Genomic DNA, 23234 nt, shown 5'->3' with positions numbered 1-23234 from the left:
GGACCTAGCTCTTACGTTAATTCAATAAAACCCTAACTTCAGTTAACAACTTATATACACAAAACTGACTGTTGGAATCGGTATTAAAATTCTAACAGCATTCAAGCATGGCAATCATAAACGTAACATGCAAGAAATCAAAACGAGTAAATTTTTAAAAATAAAAATAAATGACATCCGAAAATTCATAGAAAAGATGGCTTTCGTTACGTACAACAAAAAAGATACACACTCGTTTAAACAATTATTTCCGCACAATCGTGTCGACATTAAAGCACCAATTATATTTCCCCACCTTTTAAATAAAACCAGTGGAAAACGAAAATTCCGCCCATTTACCTTCATCTAAAGCAGCGAATCGTGTACCCGTCGCCCGCCATAACATGCTTAGTGTAACTACTCAGATGTACACCTGTGCTACAATCCGCAGGTGTACAAACGTTATCGGGTAACAACAACCCACAACTCGCCATACCTGGAAAGAAGAAAAAACATTTGATGACATCATGATATGATGTAACATAGACCATCCGTTCAAATAATAAGGATATCAGCAATATCAAAAATCTAAATATTGGCAATTGTTCATTTTTTACATTAAATAACCGTATAGTTTTTTATTTGCTAGTCAAAACCGGCACCAACAGCTGTGATATAAACTGATTCAACGACTGATTAATTTACGCAATCTGGCGTTGCAACGGCTATGATCAACTGGATTCTACTTCCATATTCATCTGAAACAAGTCCACAAGGGCCATTGACTTGAAGTTCAAGTTTCCAAAAATGATGGTGTTCATTAGAAAGAAGGCAGACGAGATAAAGACAAATACAGAAAGAAGAGACCACACTTATTTAAAAAAAAAATAGTAATACAGAAATTAACAAATAGATAAAATGAATTCAAATAGAGGAACAAGTCAAAAGGGGCCATTTACCTGAAATTCAACCTTTAGCAAAAAACAACGGTTTCTTCAAAGAGATCTACTTAGTACCTTACGAACGAGGAAATGTCAACCGAACATAAACCCATTTTTTTGAACTTCTCCATGAAAGAGCAAACAACAATAACGGAAGATAAGAAAAGAAAACGGTAAATAATTCCGAAAGAACCCAATTCCTCTCCTCAACGATTTCTGCCACAATCTAGAAGCGTTCAAGCCGAAAACGGTTCTCGAAAAGTCAATCTCTAAGCGTATACTTCAAGACAATCAACGCTGCTAAGATTTCAGGAAATCTGTACCATGGGATCAAGAACTTTCTACCACAACTCTCTCTCTCTCTCTCTCTCTCTCTCTCTCTCTCTCTCTCTCTCTCTCTCTCTCTCTCTCTCTCTCTCTCTCCATTATGCAATGTGTCTATGTACAAACCTACAAAGTTCAGAAGCCAAAGCACAACAGCATGAAATAAGCGTCTGAATGACCCATTTCAGCCAAGATTATGAGCACCAAGACATCAAGCAGATGTCAAATGACACAGATGACTCCAATGAAAACATTCTTTACTCGATCTATAGTCTGTTTGTGTGCGTCATGTCTGTACTTCAAAATTACACTATTTCCTGCCGCTCAAAAACCTCTACTTGTAATGGGGTAAGATTTCGCAAAAATACTTAGATTAAAACATCTCTTTGTTATGAAGGAAACGCCAATACAAAATGAAGATAAAACAATTTAATAAAAAAAAATCAATCTAAACATAAAAAATCACTTTATTACGGAAACGCCTATACAAAATGAAGTTACCAAACCAATTTCATTAAAACAAATTAATATAAACATGAAAAAAATCCTGTTCTTGGTATACTAACTCTTCTGATAATATGAGATGAAGTGTGTAGGGTGATGGCGTTAATGATGAAGCATTTCGAAAAATTGATTTGAGAGTTGAGTCAAAATTCATAATATTACATCAAATATTTTGTCTCGCGTTCTGTTGAAACTCTGCCTGCCTCTGTGATCCGGCACAAAACTGAAGCGATCACTTAGATGAAAGAGAAATCAAACTTCTGAGGAAAATAATGGTAAGATTTCCTAACGCATCCCCCCCCCCACCCGCCCCCACCGAGTAACCATAACCTACATTCCCACCATTAAAGGATTATATCGGTTTCCTTTGGATGAGAATGTCCATGATAAAAGGACGATGTGCTGGCTTGTTCTGAAGTAGAACGAAACTTATGAAACCGGTCAACGCAGAACATAATAACATGAACTATCCATGCAGTATAGACAAACATTTCACCGGAAATTACTATTTCTTTTCTTTCGGGCAAGATGGCGAATCAGGGAAAGAGCTTGTTTACGAGATTTACGGCTACGCAATCGTACGTGTTACTGTTCTTTCGGCAACTGGATCAATACGTGCCGACAGTTCAGTTGCTCGTAACTTGTAAGATTATCCCCACAATGAGCAAAAAAAAAAAAAAAAATTGCATTTTTCTCTTCTGGAGGAACTGGCTTCAGAAGGTCCTACCCTCCTGATCTTCGGCAGGTATCGTTTAGATGAGTGTGTTATATTTATGACCAGCCAATCTGATGTTTATAAGGAATTCGTGAAAAAAAGGGATTCGGGCATTACTTGGTGGTCACCGATCTCTGTATTGAACAGGCCCAAATCTTATCAGCTTTGTTCAGCTGATGGGTAACAAACGTGTTACTCCCAGATACAATTATATATGTATGTATGTATATATCATATATATATATATATATATATATATATATATATATATATTTACTCTTAATTATACATACATACACATATATGTTATAGATGTATGTGTGTATATATATATATATTAATATATATATATATATATATATGTATGTATATATATATATATATATATATATATATATATATATATATATACATATATATTATATATATATATATATTATAATATAACTACTGTACCAACGACAGCTGACAATTCCAAGCCACCGTCAGATATACTGACCAGCCTCAACAATGTTCCAATTCACTACTCGGAGATCGAATGACCAGCAGAGCAGAGAAGTTCGAGAGAGAGAGAGAGAGAGAGAGAGAGAGAGAGAGAGAGAGAGAGAGAGAGAGATTATAACTGCGTTCCTTACGCCTAGCAGATGCTTCGGACTCCTCGCCGTTAACAAAGCAGCAGCGATCACTTCCGGTACTCAAATGAAATCGAATAAGACACGATGATGATGATGAAGCGAATCGTGACGAACCGCGTCTGCAGAATCATTACAATATGGCGGATGATTTGCAAAACTCAGTCAGTCAAGCATCTCTCTCTCTCTCTCTCTCTCTCTCTCTCTCTTCCCTTTGTCACTTATCTATCAATTTAGGTTTTCACCGTTTCTCCAAAGCGCAGGGCTGATAGCTGGAAAGATGGAGAAACTTTATCTGACCAGTCACTCGACCTGTGATAAATGAACACTTAATGTAGTGTATCTATATAGCTATATATACAAACACATACACACACACACACACACACATATATATATATAGGTAGCTTATATATATTATATATTAGTATACTTAGTAGTATATATGTTATTATAACAGGTATGATATATATAAGCGGTAGATATATATATTAATTAGTTATAATAATATAGTATAGTATATATGTATAGTATATATATATATATATATATATATTATATATATATATATAGTAATATAATATATATAGTATACATATACAGTTAATATTTGAAAGAAATATATAGGTATAGTGCATGTGTGTATTATATATATATATAGTATATATATATATATATAATATATATATATATATATATATATATTGTATTTCACGTGGTATTCATTTTTTAACCGAGACGCCTCTCATAAGCCATCTGGCGGGTCACATTTCTTGTCTATATATAGATATATATATATTATATATATATTATATATATATATATAATATTATTACATCTGTATAGGTATATATATATTACTATATATATATATTATATATATAGAATAATATGTTTTTTAATCCTGTATTGCATTTTTTTACAGACGTCCTCATAAGCCATCTGGCGGGTCACATTTCTTTTGTCCATATATATAAATAAAATATTGTATATGTATATGCATGTATATATTATATATATATATATATATATATATATAGATATATATATATATATATAATATATATATAATATGTATTCATGGTATTCATTTTTTAACAGACGCTCTCATAAGCCATCTGGCGGGTCACATTTCTTTGTCAAGTTAAAAGAGATTATTTTTCCTAATTTTTTTTTCCTGTGCCACGGCTGTTATTAATTTTTTTTTTGTTTTACCTTTACAAATTTTTTCTTATTCCTGTTGTTTCTTGGTCCTGTGAAGCATTAGTGATAAAAGCTAAAATAAGATTATTCATAGCCGTCACACATGACCTGCGCTGAAGGAAATTCCAAAATAAAAAAAAAATTCTGAAGAGGGAACATTTAAGAGAATTCCTTGAAGCAAAGAAACTTCCTATTCTTCTTCTTCTCAGTTTACTTCCTAGTCGGGGTAGCTGTTTTTTTTTTTAAATTGTCCTTCCCCAGGTGTTTCTGGTTCACATCCTGCTTTCGTCTCATAATTCGTCTTCTTGCAATGAATTTTGATGATCCCATAAACTGAAAACTTCCAAAAATTAATCAGCCAAATTATATATACATACACACATTTACACACACACACACACAACAACACACACACAACACACACACAATACATATAACATATTAATATAAATATATATATAATAATATATATATATATAGTATATATCTATATATATAATTAATATACATCATCATATATCATATATATATACATATACATATATATATATATAATACATTATAACACACACTATATATATATATATATATATATATATAATATTATAAACTAACAGCATAAGAGACACAATCACCACCACCAAAAGAAACATCAACATGACCGCAAAAAAAAAATAAAAAATTAAAAACTAAATTATGAGAAAAAAAAATTAACGAGAGCAACTGTTAAGAAATGAATTTCCTAGAAACTAAATCGCGCCCCCCCTGACTTTATCTAGAAAGGAAAAGAAAAGTTACGGATTGGGACTTTGGTGTGTGGGGATGTGGGAGGGGGGGGGGGGGGGGGGGGGGGGGGAGGGGGGGGGGGGGGGGGAAACAGGGATTGGGGATTGGGAGCAGAGAACGTGTTCTGATTACCGTTTCCGGCAGTTACGTGAACCCCAATGACAATGGCCGACGTTTACAAGAACCCCCAACCCCCACCCCGAGGAAAACCAAGAGGGCGTGGAAAGGGCGTTTTGCAGTCGTCGGGGGGCGTCTTAATCGAATTTAATAATGGGGGTGAGACAGGCGGTTTCCTTTTTCACTTTCATTTTTTCCATTTGGTCTCTGGTCCTCCTCCTCCTGTCCATCGCTGCAGTTGGCTAACAGGTCTGGTTTTTCGTGTGTCTCTGAAGAATGAGGGAAATGATGTATTTATCCGTTATTATAAATGTTTCCTCTCAATGTTTTCTAACTCATTTCGTGAGACATGTATAAAAATGAGGTTTTCTGAATGTATGTTTTCTTTCAATGTTGCCTAACTCATTTCATGAGACGTTTAAAATGAGGTTTTCTTAATGTGTTTTCTTTCAATGTTTTCTAACTCATTTCGTGAGATATGTAGAAAAATGAAGTTTTCTGAATATATGTTTTCTTTCTATGTTGTCTGACTCAATTCATGAGACATATAAAAATGAGGTTTTGTAAATTATTTTCTCTTTCAATGTTGTAACTCATTTCATGAGACGTAGAAAAATGAGGAGTTCTGAATGTTAGTTTCCTTTCAATGTTTTCTAACTCATTTCGTGAGATATGTAGAAAAAATAAGGGCTTCTGAATACATTTTTTCTTTCAATGTTGTCTAACTGAATTCATGAGACGTGTAGAAAAATGAGGTGTTCTGAATGCTTGTTTTCTTTCAATGTTGCCTAACTCATTCCATGAGACGTAGAAAAATGAGGTTTTCTGAAAGTTTCCTTTCAATATTGCCTATCTCATTTCATGAGACGTAGAAAAATGAGGTTTTACTTCATTTATGAGACACAGATGTCAAGCCTGAAAGTGTCCTTTTTATTACCAACATCTTTATCAAAATGAACAAAAGAAAATTCCTTCGTCACGTTACGAAGCGAACCACCATCACATTTTTTTTTCGTGGTGTGACAATAGAAAATCATAAAGAGTACTATATTTCCTGCTGACGTTTCTTTCTGACCATGACTGACTTAACACCCACCCCAACCCACCCCCTCCACAGCCTAAATAATGTCAACCATGTCCTTTCCCTACGATTCTGAGAAATGTTGCCGACGACGAGTTATTTTACGAACATAAAACATCTTAAAAAGGATAGTGGTCATTCCATGAGCTACAGAAATCATCTCAGGAACTATAAGAGTCATTTCTAGCCCTACAAGTCATCCCAAGAGATATGATAATCATTTCAAGAGATCATCCCAAGATCTACCATGGTCCCCTAGAACTATAACGGATCATCCAAGAGATCACCACAATAGCTATGGTGATTATTATGTGAGCTAAATTGACCACCAGAGGAGCGATAGAAAGGTTTCAAAAGCAACTACAGTCATATCAAAAGCCGCGGTGATCATTCCAAAGGTTGCAAAACTAATAGTGGTTATTGCAATAATTACAACGGTCACAAGAGATGATAACATAGCCATAATTGAATTGGTATTTATTACCAAAGTTTAGTCGTCCAAACAGTTCTACTAATTGGCTGTTAAAATTAACTGAACTGTTATTCTAAAGGTATATCCCAAGTTTCATTGGGAATACATACATACTACGTAATTCAAGAGTATAAATATATAGCACGCTGAAAATCACGACCCTGCTCTCTCAATAAATAGTATTTGAAGTCGTATAACTACCTCACCTTGTAAGTTCATGAAAAAGAGATAAAATATATAATAAATGTCACTCAACAAAAGTATTCCAAAATATATGACAGGCTTCATGCAGAGCGCTAAATACTATACTGGACACACAAATCTTTGCAATGATTTTTAAACTCTACTCAGCAGACTCTGTTGTCAAAATATAATATAAACCTTAGTACGAAGTCAATGGCAAAGTGAAAATTCGCGTTGGATAAAGTGTGAAGAGAGAGAGAGAGAGAGAGAGAGAGAGAGAGAGAGAGAGAGAGAGAGAGAGAGAGAGAGAGACGTACCATTGAACAGGTGAAATGCGTGGAGACAAATATATTTCACCTGTCAAAAAAAGTAAAAGTATGAGTACTACGAGCTATGACCACAAAGTTAATTGTTCGCAACGAGTACTCAAGCCCAAAAATAATACCTCCCATCCCCCCCCCCCCCCCCCGTTCCCCTACCCCCTCCCCATTCTCTCTGATTTTCTACTTCGCCGCAGAAAGAAAAACTCATCACCATAAATTGTCTACTGGTGCAAAAAAAAAAAAAAACAATCAGCTGTTCATTTACAACACAAACGCACGCACATACACAAGGACAAGCACAAACAAGCGCACAAGCAAACGCTTTATCGCAAGTGTAAGAAACCGCAGCCATTACTTTTTTTTTCTGCAATTATATCTCCACGCTCGAAAATACTGCCAATAGAGCGACATCTGACCCACAATGGACGTCCCCAGTCCCCTGAAGTGGTTCCCAGTAAGTTCCCACCGCCTTCCCCAAGGTGCCGAAGGTGTGTAATGATCTATTACACTGGAGGAGAGGAGGAGAGAAGGAGGAAAAGAGGAAGGAAGAAGAAGAAGAAGAAGAAGAGAGAAGTAGGAGGAAGAGAAGAAGAAGAAGAAGAAGAAGATAAGAAGAAAAGAAAAAGAAGAAGGAGAAGAATGGAAGGAAGGAGAGAAGAAAAGAAGAGAAGAAAAAGAAGAGAAGAAGGAAGAGGAGAGGAGAGGAGGAGGAAGAATAAAAGGAGGAGGAGACAGGTCAGAAGAGAAGAAGAGGAGGAGGAGGAGGAGAAAATAATAGTAGTATGCAGCATTCTGGGCCATTGCTTCACATATAGCAAGCAGACGGATCACAAACATATTGGCCGCACTCACCCCCATGCCGATAAATGTCTGTTCGCATCGGCCCACTCGAACAGTAAGTATTTGGGGCGTCGTGTCGTGTGCTTTCACGCCCGGGTGAAAGAACACCCAACACCCAGCAGCAGCAGCAGTCACCCCCAAAAGCACAATAACAGATAATGGGACGCAATTACACGAAGGTTATATATATACACCAGTGGCGGGCCAACACATGATGAATTACTTGCTGGGTGTTGATCGTTCTCGCATTATTTTTATTTTTTTAACCTGTTAGGAAAGTCCCGAGTGGAAAGTTTCTTGAAGAAAGTGCTTTTGAGAGACCTCAGGGCGAAACGACCAAATCCGAAAATCTCCTAACAAATATAATTTTTTTTTTAAACTTTATTTCATTTCGTATATGGAGAAATGGAGCTTCCCCGATTTATTTCCTTTTGCTGTATTCAAGTTCTTTCGACACTAGTTGGCGGGAAATGGTTTCAAATGGGCCCTATTTTTCATGTGACGAATGGTTGACGATAATACATGAGAAAAATTTAAAAAAATAATTCTAATTTGAATCGAGGTCGATCGCGGGAAAAGGATGCTTATGTGGCATTGTTCCTGTGTCGAATTATAGACAATACATGAGAACGAATTGCTCTAATATGAGTTGGTCAACTTATCACAAGGACCTATCACAGATAAACGTAACATTCCAACATATCCATCTCATAAATTTCTTTCTTCTTGAATAAAATACAAAAGTTACAATACATATATTTACACAAACCCCTCCAAAAAAAAATCTTGGACAATAAGAATTTTAAAAAATTACGAATCTGGGGCACTTATCAAAATTACCAAAATATGGAACATAAAGTATATTGAAACGATAAAGTCAAAATTTCAAAGCTTGCTGAAAAATAATCATGACAGCAAAAAAAAAAAAAAAAAAAAAAAAACTGATGGACAGTACAACTCAAACCGCAAAAAAAAAAAAAAAAAAAAAAAAAAAAAAAAAAAAAAAAAAAAAATCAGGTCAAAAAAACACAAACAAAACAAGAAAATAAATCATAAAAAAAAAAACGTGGTCGAAATTGTGGGTTACCAAAAGGGTCTGAAAAGGTCTCGAGTTGGCACCCGCAGGCAAACTCTCTTCTTGATGTAATTTCCAGACATACGGCTGGATTATGACTGGAAGGCGACTGGAATTGTGCCTTGGAGGCACTGGCTAAATGAATACTCTTTGAACCGAGAACCACCACATCCCATCATCCTACCCCCTTTCCCCCTCGACCCAAATTACAACTGGTAAACGAGCATGCAAGCACGTGCGCGCGCACGTACACACGTGTTTGGGACAGACTTTCTCCTTTCGTACCGCAAGTTAAAAAAAAAAAACATATATAATAGCTTTGGGAATTTTGAGTCAGTACATACATACATATGTGCATTACACACTCAAAAATATATCACAATAGCAGTACATATGCATGTGTTAGTGCATACATGTATGCTTGACGCAATCAACACACACATTCACTAATACATCTTCATCATAACAGCATTGCGCAAGTATTTTTGAGGATACATACATGCATTGCATTGCACATTCAAGCATACACATTCACAAATATATTTTCATCATACCAACACTGCGTACGAATGTGTCAGTACATACATTCATGCACTGCGCACATAAAACACACACATTCAATAAATACATCTCCATTCTTGCTTATTTATTTATTTATTTATTCATTTATTTATTTATCTATTTATTCATTAATTTATTTTGGGGAATATCCACCTGTCAGGCCCCCAATTACTCTGTTTGTAGAACCCTTTGGTATTTAGTGAGCATTACACACGGTGCCTCAGTTCTTCGGGTGAGGTTCTAAATTCTTCCTTGTACATCAACTCCAAATCTAGGCTTTATGTTCAACGATCTACCATCTTCGTGTTACACTGAACGCTGCTTTCATTCATTTCCAACCAGCATCAACCAATCATACGATCGGGAAGACCAAAGTTGAGGTTCCGAAAGAAATATCTGCTAGTTCAGATGTAGGCGGAATATTGCTCAGTACTCACATTACAACAACAAAAGTGTGCTTTTCTTAAAACACCACAATACACGCGTAGCCATACTTTCATTTATTTTTATATAAAAAAATACCAATTCTTAAGACCGTAAACCCTCCCCCCCTTTTTTCAGCATCAACTGATTCTTTTGGCCTGACATCAAATTCCTCTCAGCGAAATTTTACGAGAGCTGCTACTTTCTAATTAAAGATTGTTTAAATTCTGTGCATTTTAATGACTCATTTCTGTTACGGTTAATTATCAATTTCGCTCTCTTCGCTAATCTAGTAGAAAAAGCGCGAAATGACAGCATCAACGGAAAATCATACTAATAACAGTAAAGTAACTGAGTATTATTCAAAAAGCAAGAGAAACCCTTATTTTTTTTAACTCCATCGACTAATCTCCCCAACTGGAGAGATTACCGAACTACAAAGAAACTGTGATTTGCCAATACGTATATTTGATGCATTTAATAAAATAAAAATCAGTTCAAACGCTAGTTTTACCATTGTATGTTCTGTGTTACCTGAAAGGAAGGAATTATATGGTTTTCCGGTCTAATTCTACAACTGCGGCTTTCAATAGATCCGACAATCTTTTATCTATTAATAATCAATATAAAACTGAAGGCAAATACAGAATTTCATGGCTACGATGGTTTATCAAAATGGCCCGAAGTCTGCAGCATATAATCCTAACAGATACTGGACTTTTCATAAAAAGTCTTTCTCTTAGTCACTGCTACGAACATCATTTACGATTATTATATTTTTTCATCTCCTCCAATATCAGTATGTCATTACACAGTCTCTTGACAATCTTATCTCTCTCTCTCTCTCTCTCTCTCTCTCTCTCTCTCTGTCCACAAACCACTATTTACCGCTATGCAATTTACTGCGCCCTCTCTCTCTCTCTCTCTCTCTCTCTCTCCACTAAAACCCGTTCTAAACAAGAATTATTTACGCCAGTCGAGCAATTGCATCCCAAAATTACGTCGCGCTCGGCGCTGATAACCCACAATCCATCACACCTAAAAAAGAATAAAAAATAAAAAAATATAACTCACATAAAAAGACACAAACACACAAAAAGAGACGCCTGACATCATCCCCTGTAAGGCAAAAATAAAAAAATAGTAAAACAAAAAAAAATAAATAAAATAAAATAAAATAAAAATAAAAACTCCCAATCGTCATCGTTACCGATGACGTCATAATTAACCGCCGGGCAGCGGGAGCGATATAGTAACGACGTCACTGCTTTCGGTCTGCTCTGCTTGCTTGCTACTCAAGGGTTTCTTTCTAGACGTCACAAGCAAAAAAAAAAAAAAAAAAAAAAAAAAAGTAGGGCCATAAAGCATTCTAAACGGGTCCTATAACTTCGACTGGCAGTCCTCAGGCGTACGAAGACCACAACAACAAAATTGTTCGCCGAAGACCACCTGCCAACTTCGTGCGTAAGAGAAAAAGTAAATAAATTTGGTGGGGAGGCAGTTTTGTATGAAAGAAGTAAAAGGAGACGGCGGTTTAGTTGTCCTACTCTTCAAACCTCTCGACTGTTGCTAATATTGTCTTGGAATAAAAACTAAGTAAAATATGCGCCAAAGTTTCTTGGGCCCACCTGTTTTCAGTGCAGCTATAATACTGTATGAAACTCTCAGCCACGGCTGTGGTGGCCTGTACTGTTGAAACGCCAGACGCACGATTATGGCTAACTTTGTAAGAAACTCTCAGTCGGCCGTGGTGGCCTATATTGTTGCAGTGTAAGACGCACGATTATGGCTAACTTTAACGTTAGATAAAATATAAACTACAGAGGATAGAGGGCTGCAATTTGGTATGTTTAATGATTGGAGGGTGGATGATCAACATAGCAATTTGCAGCCTTCTGGCCTCAGTATTTCTTAATATCTGAGGGCGGACAGAAAAAGTGCATGCGGACGGACAAAACGCCATCTCAACAGTTTTCACTTTAAAGAAAACAAAAAATTTACTTGTAGAACTTGATATACATTTTAATGGTTGTAGTTACAGTGGGAACTTGAAAATATGTAAATATAAAATCATGTAAATGCTGTACATTGAAGATGAAAAAAAAATAATGACATGGGTGGAAGAGAATACATGAACTGTGAGAGAAGTTGATTTGATAATAAAACGCAGCGTAAGGAGAGAGAGAGAGAGAGAGAGAGAGAGAGAGAGAGAGAGAGGCATATAAATTGTTGAACTTGTGTGTGTGAGAGAGAGAGAGAGAGAGAGAGAGAGAGAGAGAGGAGTATTGGGCGGGTACGGTCTGCATATATATGATCACATATATTTAAACTTTTTTTTTTTTAACGCGATAGACAAGTTAAACATTTTCTTTTGGAACTCACTATAAAGTCATCTGCTCAACAGACCACACAACTCTCTCTCTCTCTCTCTCTCTCTCTCTCTCTCTCTCTCTCTCTCTCTCTCTCTCACAATGCATTGTATTAACAATCCATGGGTACAAAAATAAAATAAAAATAAAATAAAAAGATGGAGTCGAAAAAACTCGTCCCGTTAAAAACAAGCAACTTATGCCCACATAAAGGTCACAGGGAGGACGACCTACCACCAGCAAGCAAGCAAGCAAGCAAGCAGGCAGACACGAGCAAGATCGATCAAGCATCACAAGCAGCAGCAGCAGGATAGAACAAGCCAACACAAGAACGAGTTTAAAAGGAAGGACGGGACTTGAATTCAGAGCAAGTTCAGAAGCAGCAGCAACAACAACAACCAACAACAACAACAACAACAATAATATTATTTTCATTTAGGGTTATTAACTAAAATTCTCATACAGTTATAAATACTACTTAAAATTCTTCTATATATATATATATATATATATATATATATATATAAAATATATATATGTATATATATATAATATATATATATATATATATATATATATATATATATATATATATATATATATATATATATATATATATATATATATATATATATATATATATATATATATATATATATATACGTATATATATAATAATATATAACCTTTTCAATTGTATTCAAATCATACCTACTTTTAACAAAAAATTAATGGTGGTCCTGTTCCATATGTACTTAATAATAATATAATACTAATAATAATAATAATATACATCATATTACTAATAATAATATCATAATAATAATAATAATAATAATAATAATAATAATAATAACAACTTCAGTTTCATAAATAAATTTAATAACTTGTACAAGATACAAATACAATTGGTTTATATAACTGTGGATTTCTGTTATTCAATCACGACACTGAATTTCTCGGTAATAACAATACTAATAACAATACAATCAATTCCTCCCACGATCGAACTCACAAGGTCGGATCGCATCCAGTCCCAAAATGGAAGAAGGAATGGATCGTTTTCCGCCATCTGTGGTCGAGAAGTGTCTCGTAAAGAAACAAACCTATTGCTGACCTCTAATAAACGATCTGTCACACACACACACACACACACACACACACACACACACACAGATATATATAGTATATATATATATATATATATATATAGAATGGTTTCTTAAATAACTTCACATTCTCTATTTATTTTCTTCACTTCGTTGTTTAGGTTACTAATAGACACGAAGTTAAGTAAATAGTTGAGAAAATATGAACTTACTACAGAGCACTTAGAGAGAGAGAGAGAGAGAGAGAGAGAGAGAGAGAGAGAGAGTCTCTTTCTCCCTGGGGGAGAGGAGGCATATGTCAGCCAGCCATATTGTGCGATGTGTTCTTACGCGCCTGTGTTCGTACCCTGTTTTTCATACAATGCGTAAGCAAAAATATGAATGTGCGTTTCGCAGGAGAACAATCTCCCTTCTCCCCCATACAATGCGAACCCGAGGTATTGTACTCACGACAATACATTCCCGAGACTGGGATACGATCCTTCAACCTCGTGACACGACGTATAAACTCCCATCGACTTTGGAGGGGTCACTGACCTTTGAACCGAAACTGATTCAATTGAAGGGTTGGACTGCGTGAGTGAGCGCGAACAAATTCGGTGGACAGACATCGACAAGTCTTGAATGTATTGAAAAATTACACATAATATCAAAAAAAGAAAAAAAAAAAGAAAAAGAAAAATAAAAATAAAAAATAAACTTAAACATACTAAAAATTTTCGCTTACTCGGGGGGTAAGCCCACAAGCTACTTTCTTGTTGTTGAGAGGGTAGGAGAGGTCGATTGAAGAGCCTAAATAGGTCTGAAGAAAGGATTTCCCATCAAGTTTAAGATACAGGAATTTTAGAATAGGATATTAATGATTTATTTGTTAGAATGAAAATGTAAAAGAATTATAATGTGGATGTTCAACAGTACAGAAATATTATTTCTAGTAAAATAAAGCGTATTTAAATACATTTTCTTTGGTGAAATAAGGCTCTATTTGAACATAGATTTTAGCTCGTAATTTACGTTAAAAGTTAGGAATATAATGTTAACTTATGCGTGAGGAGAAAATCTTACACACGTCCCGAGTAAGCTGGAAGTTGGATCGCGCTTTGTTAAATATACTGACACTGTACACACTAAAAAAACTCACTTTGAAACCTGCTTACTGAAAAACCTTCAACGTATTGAAAAATCTTAAATAAACTCACATACTATACACTAAAGACCTAACACATTGAAAACCTACACAAACTAAAAAAACTTTGGATAGAGCAAAATCTACACACTAAGAAACCTTACAAACTGAAAACCTACACATACAGAAAAATCTTAAAAAATAGATACACAAAATTTCAATCTATTGAAACTTTATAAACAAAAAACCTTACACAAATCGACACCCTACACATACTGAAAAGCCTAAAACACAAGAACCGACGCAATGAAGAATCTTAATGATACGGAAAACGCAGACTAATAATAATAAATACTTAACATACAGAAAACCTACACAATAATATATCTTAAGCCTATTGAAAATCCACGCTTGCTGAAAAACGTACTAAGCACATATACAGAAAGATGCTAAACATATTGAGAACCTACACAATGAAAAGCCTTAAAAACATAGAACAACTACACACATTGAAAAACCTTCAAAGAAAACCCCACACCTTACACAATCTTTAAATACTAAAAACCTACACATGATGAAGGTTTTGTTCGCTAGTGACATTTCGCACACTGATGTTACGTGTATGTGTGTGTTTGTGAATATAATACCATCTTTCAAGCCAAAAAAATAAATAAATAAAAAAGGTCGCTACCCTTACGTTGCGAGGTGGTTCTGTAAAAACAAGGACTGAAGTCATTGCCCTATTCATTCTCCAACTGTTAGACACTCAAGGCTGGTATCCCTCGGTAAAAAAGTCCAGTGCCACAAGGTCACCCGACACACAGTCTCAACTGGTTTATACAAAAAAAGAAGGAAAGAATGATTCCCAATACTGTTGTTCTCAGCGCCAGTTATTCAAACACTTCACTTAACTATTCGCTCCGGCGACTGACGTGGTCACAAGGCGAGAAACTGCAGTGGTACTGTTGTCATCGACAGCCAACGAATTAACTAGTACTTGGTTCGTACGGCGCAGTTGAAATGCTATTATTATTATTATTATTATTATTATTATTATTATTATTATTTATAGCAGCTATAATGTTAATTAATACTATCATGATTATTCCAGCCAGAACATTATTTATTTATTTATTTATTTATTTATTATTATTATTATTATTATTATTATTATTATTATTATTTATTATTATTATTATTATTATTATTATTATAACTTTCCTTCTACATCGTAACCACCAGTTTTATTAAAAAAACAATGATTCACTTATGTGAAATGGAGTCAAATCTTTTACCTGAGAGAAAATAAGAACAAATATACAAGAAACTATGTATACATACGTCCTTGCAAATTTGTACATACAATGTACCTATCCTCCCAACAAGGACGGTTATACGAAAGGATCAAGACGGCAAGTCCGAACATCTAGGACACTACTACGTACCGTCCTGAAGCTCGGAGGACCAAGAATATCTCAATCGAGGAGCCTACAGTGGTGAGAGGGGATGAGCCCGGGTCAGACGACGGCACGTCTGAACATAGAATCTGTTTCTCTAGACTCTATGTGAAGCAATTTATATATATATATATATATATATATATATATATATATATCATATATATATATCTATATATATATACTATATATATATATATATATATATATATATATATATATATATATATATATATACATATTAAACAGAGACAGGTAATGATCACTAAAAGGGCACATGGGATCAGATGTCATGGTAAAGTTTTCTTTCAACCAATGCTTAAGAGGATTAAAGAACGATTATCAGTGAGAGTGGCCTAAATTGGCTTTACTGTAGATGGATCTCTTAGTATGAATACCATCTTTCAGTAACTTCTCATTCATCTACCTGAAGAGAAAGACAGCAGTATCTTGAAATGTATTATTTTCTCTCTATGTTTTGGCGTTTTATGGGCTCCTTTTATTATTATCATTATTATTATTGATTATTATTATATAATATATTATATATATATATATTATATATTTATATATTATATATATATATATGCACAATCTGTTTTTGAACAATAGTAATCTTCCATTTACGAGACAAGCCAGATAATATCACGGATAACCGGAACCGGTTTCTTATACAAGGAGGACAGGACAGGTCCCGAATTCACGTTCCAGCGAAAAACTAGCATTTTCTCTGTGGTCTCCATAGAACGTCACCGGTTTTAGGTCATTATAATATATATATATATATATATATATATATATATATATATATATATATAATATATATATATAATATACAACATACATATATATATATATATATATATATAATATACGTGCGATGATTGTCTGGAGATAATTTGAATTCAAATTTGCTACATATTGTTTTTCATCATATCGCATATGTTATATATATAAATGGAAAAGACTTATTCCATGCGTGTATTACAGAAGGAAAATTCCCGTTCACAGCAAGGCAAAAAATGTAACTTTTACTGAATATTTTTTTTCTAGGGAGGAAAAATCAGAATCTGGAATAGAAATATACCCTAAGTGGTTTTTAGTCAACTTCTTTTTTTTTAATAAAAAGAAGTTTGGTTTGAAGTTTTGGTTCTTGACGTTTATTCTTGACCCGCCCTCCCCCCCGTCGAAATAAATAAAACTCTTTCTTATAAAATAATATTTATAATACATTATATATAATATATACATGACGCTCCAAATATCTTTAAAACCAGTTTCGTCAGACCCCTGAATATTTTTCCCCCTCTACATCTGCATCTTCAAATGGACACCATATTCTTCTTAAGTTTGAATTTCAAGTCAATGGCCCCTGTGGTCTAGTCCCATACGAAAACGGATTTATCTTCTGAATAATAATAATAATAATAATAATAATAATAATAATAATAATAATAATAATAATAATAATAATAATAATAATAATAATAACCTTCACATGTACTCCTCACTACTGTCCACTTTATTCTGTCTCTTTCCTTTGTTTGGGTTCATGGATAAGGACATGAGTTTTCTCTCTCTCTCTCTCTCTCTCTCTCTCTCTCTCTCTCTCTCTCTCAGAATTTCGTGAGGGCATATTTCTTCCTTGGAAACTGCAGGCTACAACGACCTGCATTCGCCTCTCGTGACTGCAAGTTGCCTAACAAGAAGTCATTGAAGCATCTTGCAAGCGCCATTGTTCTCTCTCTCTCTCTCTCTCTCTCTCTCTCTCTCTCTCTCTCTCTCTCTCTCTCTCTCTCTCCTTACATTCACATAGTACAGTTCTTTGTTGTTTGGAGGCTTGTGTCATCAATCTATTTTCTATAATTACGTGCACTGTACATATCCATCATTGCCTTACACACACAAAGCTACAAGGTTGAAAACAAAGTAGACTTCTTATATTTCGATTGTTCTTATATCAAATTTGTTAAATTTTCGCCAACTTTTCCAAGTTAAAAAAAAAAACTTGAAAACAAAGTAGATCTTACTTTTCGATTGTTTTTATTTTTTTAATTGTTAATTTCTTTAAGTAAGAGACTCAATTTTTCAGCTTGAAAATAAAGTAGATTTTACTCTTCGGTTGTTTTGATTTTTTTGTTAATTGTTAAAGTAAAAGACTAAGTAATTCAGCTTGAAAACAAGTAGATTTTACTTTTCGGTTGTTTTGATTTTTCTTAACTGTTAATTTGTTTTTCAAGTAAAAGACTCAATTTTTCTGCTCACTCCCATAACCTAATTGTGGTGCTTGAAATTTCCCAGAAAGTGGCAACATTACCAGGAAACATAAATTATCTGATTATCCAAATGATCTAATTCACGGAAAACTCATGAAAGGATGAAAAAAAAAATCAACGGTCTTTTTTATTACGAAGTTATGAAATGTTGCTTGTCTGTATATATTTCCTTTTATTAATGAAGCTATAAAGTTTGTTAAATAATAAATAATAATTTTATTACTTTACAGCGAAAATTAAAAAAATACTAATAATTAAATAAATAAATAAATTCCATTAATTTACAAATTCCACGGGCAACTCGCTAACACCCACAATAGTCAACGTAGGAGTGACTAATCAACAAAAACAATAACAGAAATAATAACAGCAACAAACCGATACAAGGAAATAACAATACTAACAAAATCCAACGAAATCATGGCCAATTATATACAATATATACTGTTAACAAATTTTTGCTCTGATAAGAGAAACAAAAAACAAATGAATTCATTGTCAAAACAAAAGACCAAAGCTGCTTATATAAGAACAACAACAACAAACCGGAGAGAGAGAGAGAGAGAGAGAGAGAAGAATATCTAAGAACGTGGGACATCGAAAGACACGATAACGTATTCCCTCAAGGGGAACTCTTGCCTCCCATGATCCTAACCAACCAAACATCCCCTCCCCCCACCCCTTCCAAGAGCCCTCCAGCACAAAACCTCCCTCCCCCTTACCGTCAACATCATCATCTTCCCTCCCTCCCTTCCCCAACCCCCGTCTTCAGGATAAGGAGCACACAGACAGATTTTGAAGACATCGCCATCAGTCACCGATGCCGCAACATCTCTGAGCAGAGACACACACACCATCTTCGGCGACAATCACCATTGTTGCAATCTAACACCCTGATCTCTCTCTCTCTCTCTCTCTCTCTCTCTCTCTCTCTCTCTCTCTCTCTGGATGTTTGTCTTTCTTTCCCTCAGATGGAGAACGATCATGAAGAGACCGACTTCTCTCTCTCTCTCTCTCTCTCTCTCTCTCTCTCTCTGTATGTCATCCTGTTTTCCTCTGCGGAGAACGATTATGCAGAAACCGATTTCTCTCTCTCTCTCTCTTCTCTCTCTCTCTCTCTCTCTCTCTCTCTCAGTGAGCACACGATGTATCCTCGGATGGACTAATTAATAGGTCTTTGAGACATCCTAATCCTTGTAACCACTGTACCTCTCTCTCTCTCTCTCTCTCTCTCTCTCTCTCTGTTTGCCTGTCTTTCTCTCTTTACTTCTGATGGGGAACGATTATGCAGAAACTGCAGAAACTGACTCTCTCTCTCTCCCTGTTCATATAGAACGATATGCAGAAATTCTCTCTCTCTCTCTCTCTCTCTCTCTCTCTCATACAGAACAATGCAGAACTTCTCTATATACAATATAACTCCTTCACTTAAACTCTACATTACACAAGACACAACCCGTGGAAACAAGTTAGGAAAACAGAAGAAAAAGCATGTTGGAATAATATTCCTTACCATAAGACGACATAACCCAATGAATTTCAAGTACGTAAAAACCCACAAACTAAACAGATAATAATGCAAGTGCAACTTACCTTCCTAGCTCTCATAACCTTTAAAAGGATAACTCTCACTTTGTTTGTTACTGAGCTGCTTAAGGCGACAAACCAGGCAGAATACTCGATATGTATTACACATCTATTCTGGACACTTCTTTAGAAATATCCAAGTCCCCAAATGGAAAGGAAGGCGAATCTTCAACGTAGCATGCTTTAAAACCTTACATTTCTGATACAATTTACAGAGAGAGAGAGAGAGAGAGAGAAGAGAGAGAGAGAGAGAGAGAGAGAGAGTTTACCACGGTTCAGAAAGCTGATGATGATCTCTAAGAAAAGTTGTAGCTTCTTAACTTGCAGTAAAATAATGATGCTGAATAAGGTCTGGAAACAGCCCCTTTCACCTATATCATCTGGAATGATAATAACATCATAGAGAGCTTATGAAAAAGCAAACTGTCTCTTAACACACTATCTATTAAAAAAATGTCGGTAAAACTGACAGAAAGATCTGAAACCTTACAGGAACATGCAAGCTTACCCGTAAACGAATCTTATGAGACCGAATTATTCACTCTAAGTGAAAATTAACGTGCAATTTGACAGATCCGAACCATAAGTCACAAATGATTAGCGGTCTTACCTGTCTGTACAAATAAATTTTAAAAAATCAAGGCACATCATTCGAACTCCTGATTCGAGATCCCAAAGATCATTATAACTAACGTACCAAGCCAGAAAAACCACATACACACACATACGCAAGATTTCCTAAGAGCACAAACACGTCACATTTCGCACAGAAGTTCCTTGTCTAAACTCACATCAGAGATTCCAAGTAAATATAAAAAAATGGCTTCATAACAGACAACCACCACATGCAGAATCCTGAAGCCTCCCACATGCATACAAACGCGCACACATGCACAAACAACCCCAAACGACCACAAACAACGACAGAGACTCTCTTATCTGCAATCACAAAGGACGCAGACAGACATCACCTCCACTCCTTCCAGACCAAGACACAAAGAGCTGCCCAAGAGGGAATCTCACACCATACGGGTCTCACTTAAAATACACAAAACTCCCTATCACCAGACGCGACAGCATTCCCAGCCCCTTTACGTACGCCGCACGCAAGCTCGCCAGAAATGCGCGAGCGCGCCGAAGAGTCCAGGTTAACATGCACGTTTCCCTAATGAGGCTTTGGCGATACTGGGTAAGTGGTCGAGATATCCGTATTCTAAATTTGAAACTAAGTCATTACTGTCCCCTTCGAATAAAGCAGCCAGTCTTTATTGTATCTCTCCGGGTGTTCCACAGCTATCTCTCCGTGATTTTGCATAGCTAGTGAGAGAGAGACACACGCATGTTCGTGTACTATATATATATATATATATATATATATATATATATATATATATATATATATATATATATATATATATATAAAATAAATATATATATATATATATATATATATATATATATTATTATATATATATATATATAATCGCATATCCACAGGTGAAAAATAAGAGGCGGGGTGTAGGTCATGACCGGTTTCGACTTTACTTCCAAGCCATTGACGAAGGACTGATACAAAGTATTAGAAGTTGCAAATATATATATACTAGAGACAGTACTGACGAACATACACACAACCGTTTGAGACTGCATATACAATGTTCTAGAAAATTATTACCTATATAGTACTATATCCAAACTTAGCATCAAGTACATGAATATACGTAAAATTGCGTCTGTGACTGCTGACTTGATAACGCTGGGATGAACTGCAAGCACAAGAAAAATCCATTGGGAAAAAATAGGTTTCTTTCCACGAAGAAATCATTTTCTTTCGAATTACGAAAAATGTATCTTCCCATTAGAGAAAACGATGATTGGAGGGTGGATGATCAACACATACCAATTTGCAGCCCTCTATACACTCCGTAAACTTTTGAGATCTGAGGGCGGACGGACGGACAGACAAAGCCGGCACAATAGTTTTCTTTTACAACTGGAGTAGGTAAGGCACCCAAATTAAACCTCAGCGTGTGGGATATCTAGGGTGGGCAAAACTACTATCCTCTGCATAATCCCTTTGCAATTGCAATTGCAAAAAAAAAAATCTGTCGCGTACTAGTGAATCAACGCTTTGCAAGAAGAAAAAAAAAGATAGGGGTGGGGGGATGACACCCAGAAGTATCGATACCGCCATCAATTACATTGGTTAAGCAGGAGAGCATTAGAGAATTATTTTTAGCGCCGTCCGCCACGGCGAGAGAATCATTCGCCCGGCTTTCTTCCGCGATTGCGACACTAAACGCCTCCCCCCCCCCCCCCCCCCCCCCCTACCCTCTACCCCTCATTCGTTTATTCGTCCAGTTATTCATCCGCTGAATGGGATGACACACACAAGAGAGTAAGAACCGAGACGAGCTTACAATCTTCCCCATTCACATCGACGGCGACGGTTTTCACCCAAATTCCGACGAGCGCGATCCGACGGCTTTCGTGAAACAACGAGGCCCTCGAGTAAGGCCTATTAGCGAGAGGGTGATCGATGCCGGAAATGAAAAGGTGCATTGTAGTGCCGGAATCCATAAGGAGAGAGTTTTTCCGCGCGATCTTCAAAGGTCTGTGAGAATAAAAAGCGTATTTGCTTATGTGTCATTTCAGCGCTTACCTTTTTCACAAAATTTCATTTTGCTGGAAAGTAATTTCTGAGAAAATATATCGACCGAATGCACTTTGGTCCGTCAGTTCGTAAGTAAATCTCACTAGAATTAAATGAAAATTTGCAGTTTGTTGTTTATGCATGCATTTTTGGAAATTAAATTTCTTATATTGTTCGTTTAATTACATCTTATATTCCAAACTGATAATAAAATAATGATATTCACTTTATTTTAGACACGTCATTTGGAAGCCACCGCTTGAAGGAGTCAGTTAAAAATACCCCTGTAGTATCTTCCCTGAAATTGGCAGAGTGCATTTTTCCTTTATAAAACACATTTGAGAGAGAGATAGAGAGAGAGAGAGAGAGAGAGAGAGAGAGAGAGAGAGAGAGAGAGAGAGAGAGAAGTCAGTTAAAATACCCCCGTAGTATCTTCCCTGAAAGCATTTTTCCTTTATAACACACTTTGTAAGTTATTGAGAGAGAGAGAAAGAAAGG

General features: G+C 35.5%; 1 protein-coding gene across 9 annotated transcripts in view; it reads right to left on the bottom strand.

Annotated features, from left to right (window-relative positions):
• The window catches only part of LOC135200885 (myocyte-specific enhancer factor 2-like), a 696318-nt gene that overhangs the window by 395786 nt on the left and 277298 nt on the right, over positions 1-23234 (bottom strand). The window contains exon 1 of one of the 9 annotated variants that reach the window (XM_064229614.1): positions 340-362. The exons of the other annotated variants lie outside the window; for them this stretch is intronic. The gene's annotated coding sequence lies outside the window, so the exon portion shown is untranslated. Of the gene's footprint in view, positions 1-339; positions 363-23234 lie in introns of those variants that run through there. 9 annotated transcript variants of the gene reach the window in all.

This window comes from Macrobrachium nipponense, chromosome 27 (genome assembly GCF_015104395.2).
Source record: "Macrobrachium nipponense isolate FS-2020 chromosome 27, ASM1510439v2, whole genome shotgun sequence".
Lineage (NCBI taxonomy): Eukaryota > Metazoa > Arthropoda > Malacostraca > Decapoda > Palaemonidae > Macrobrachium > Macrobrachium nipponense.
This window is presented reverse-complemented; position numbering and strand designations above follow the sequence as displayed.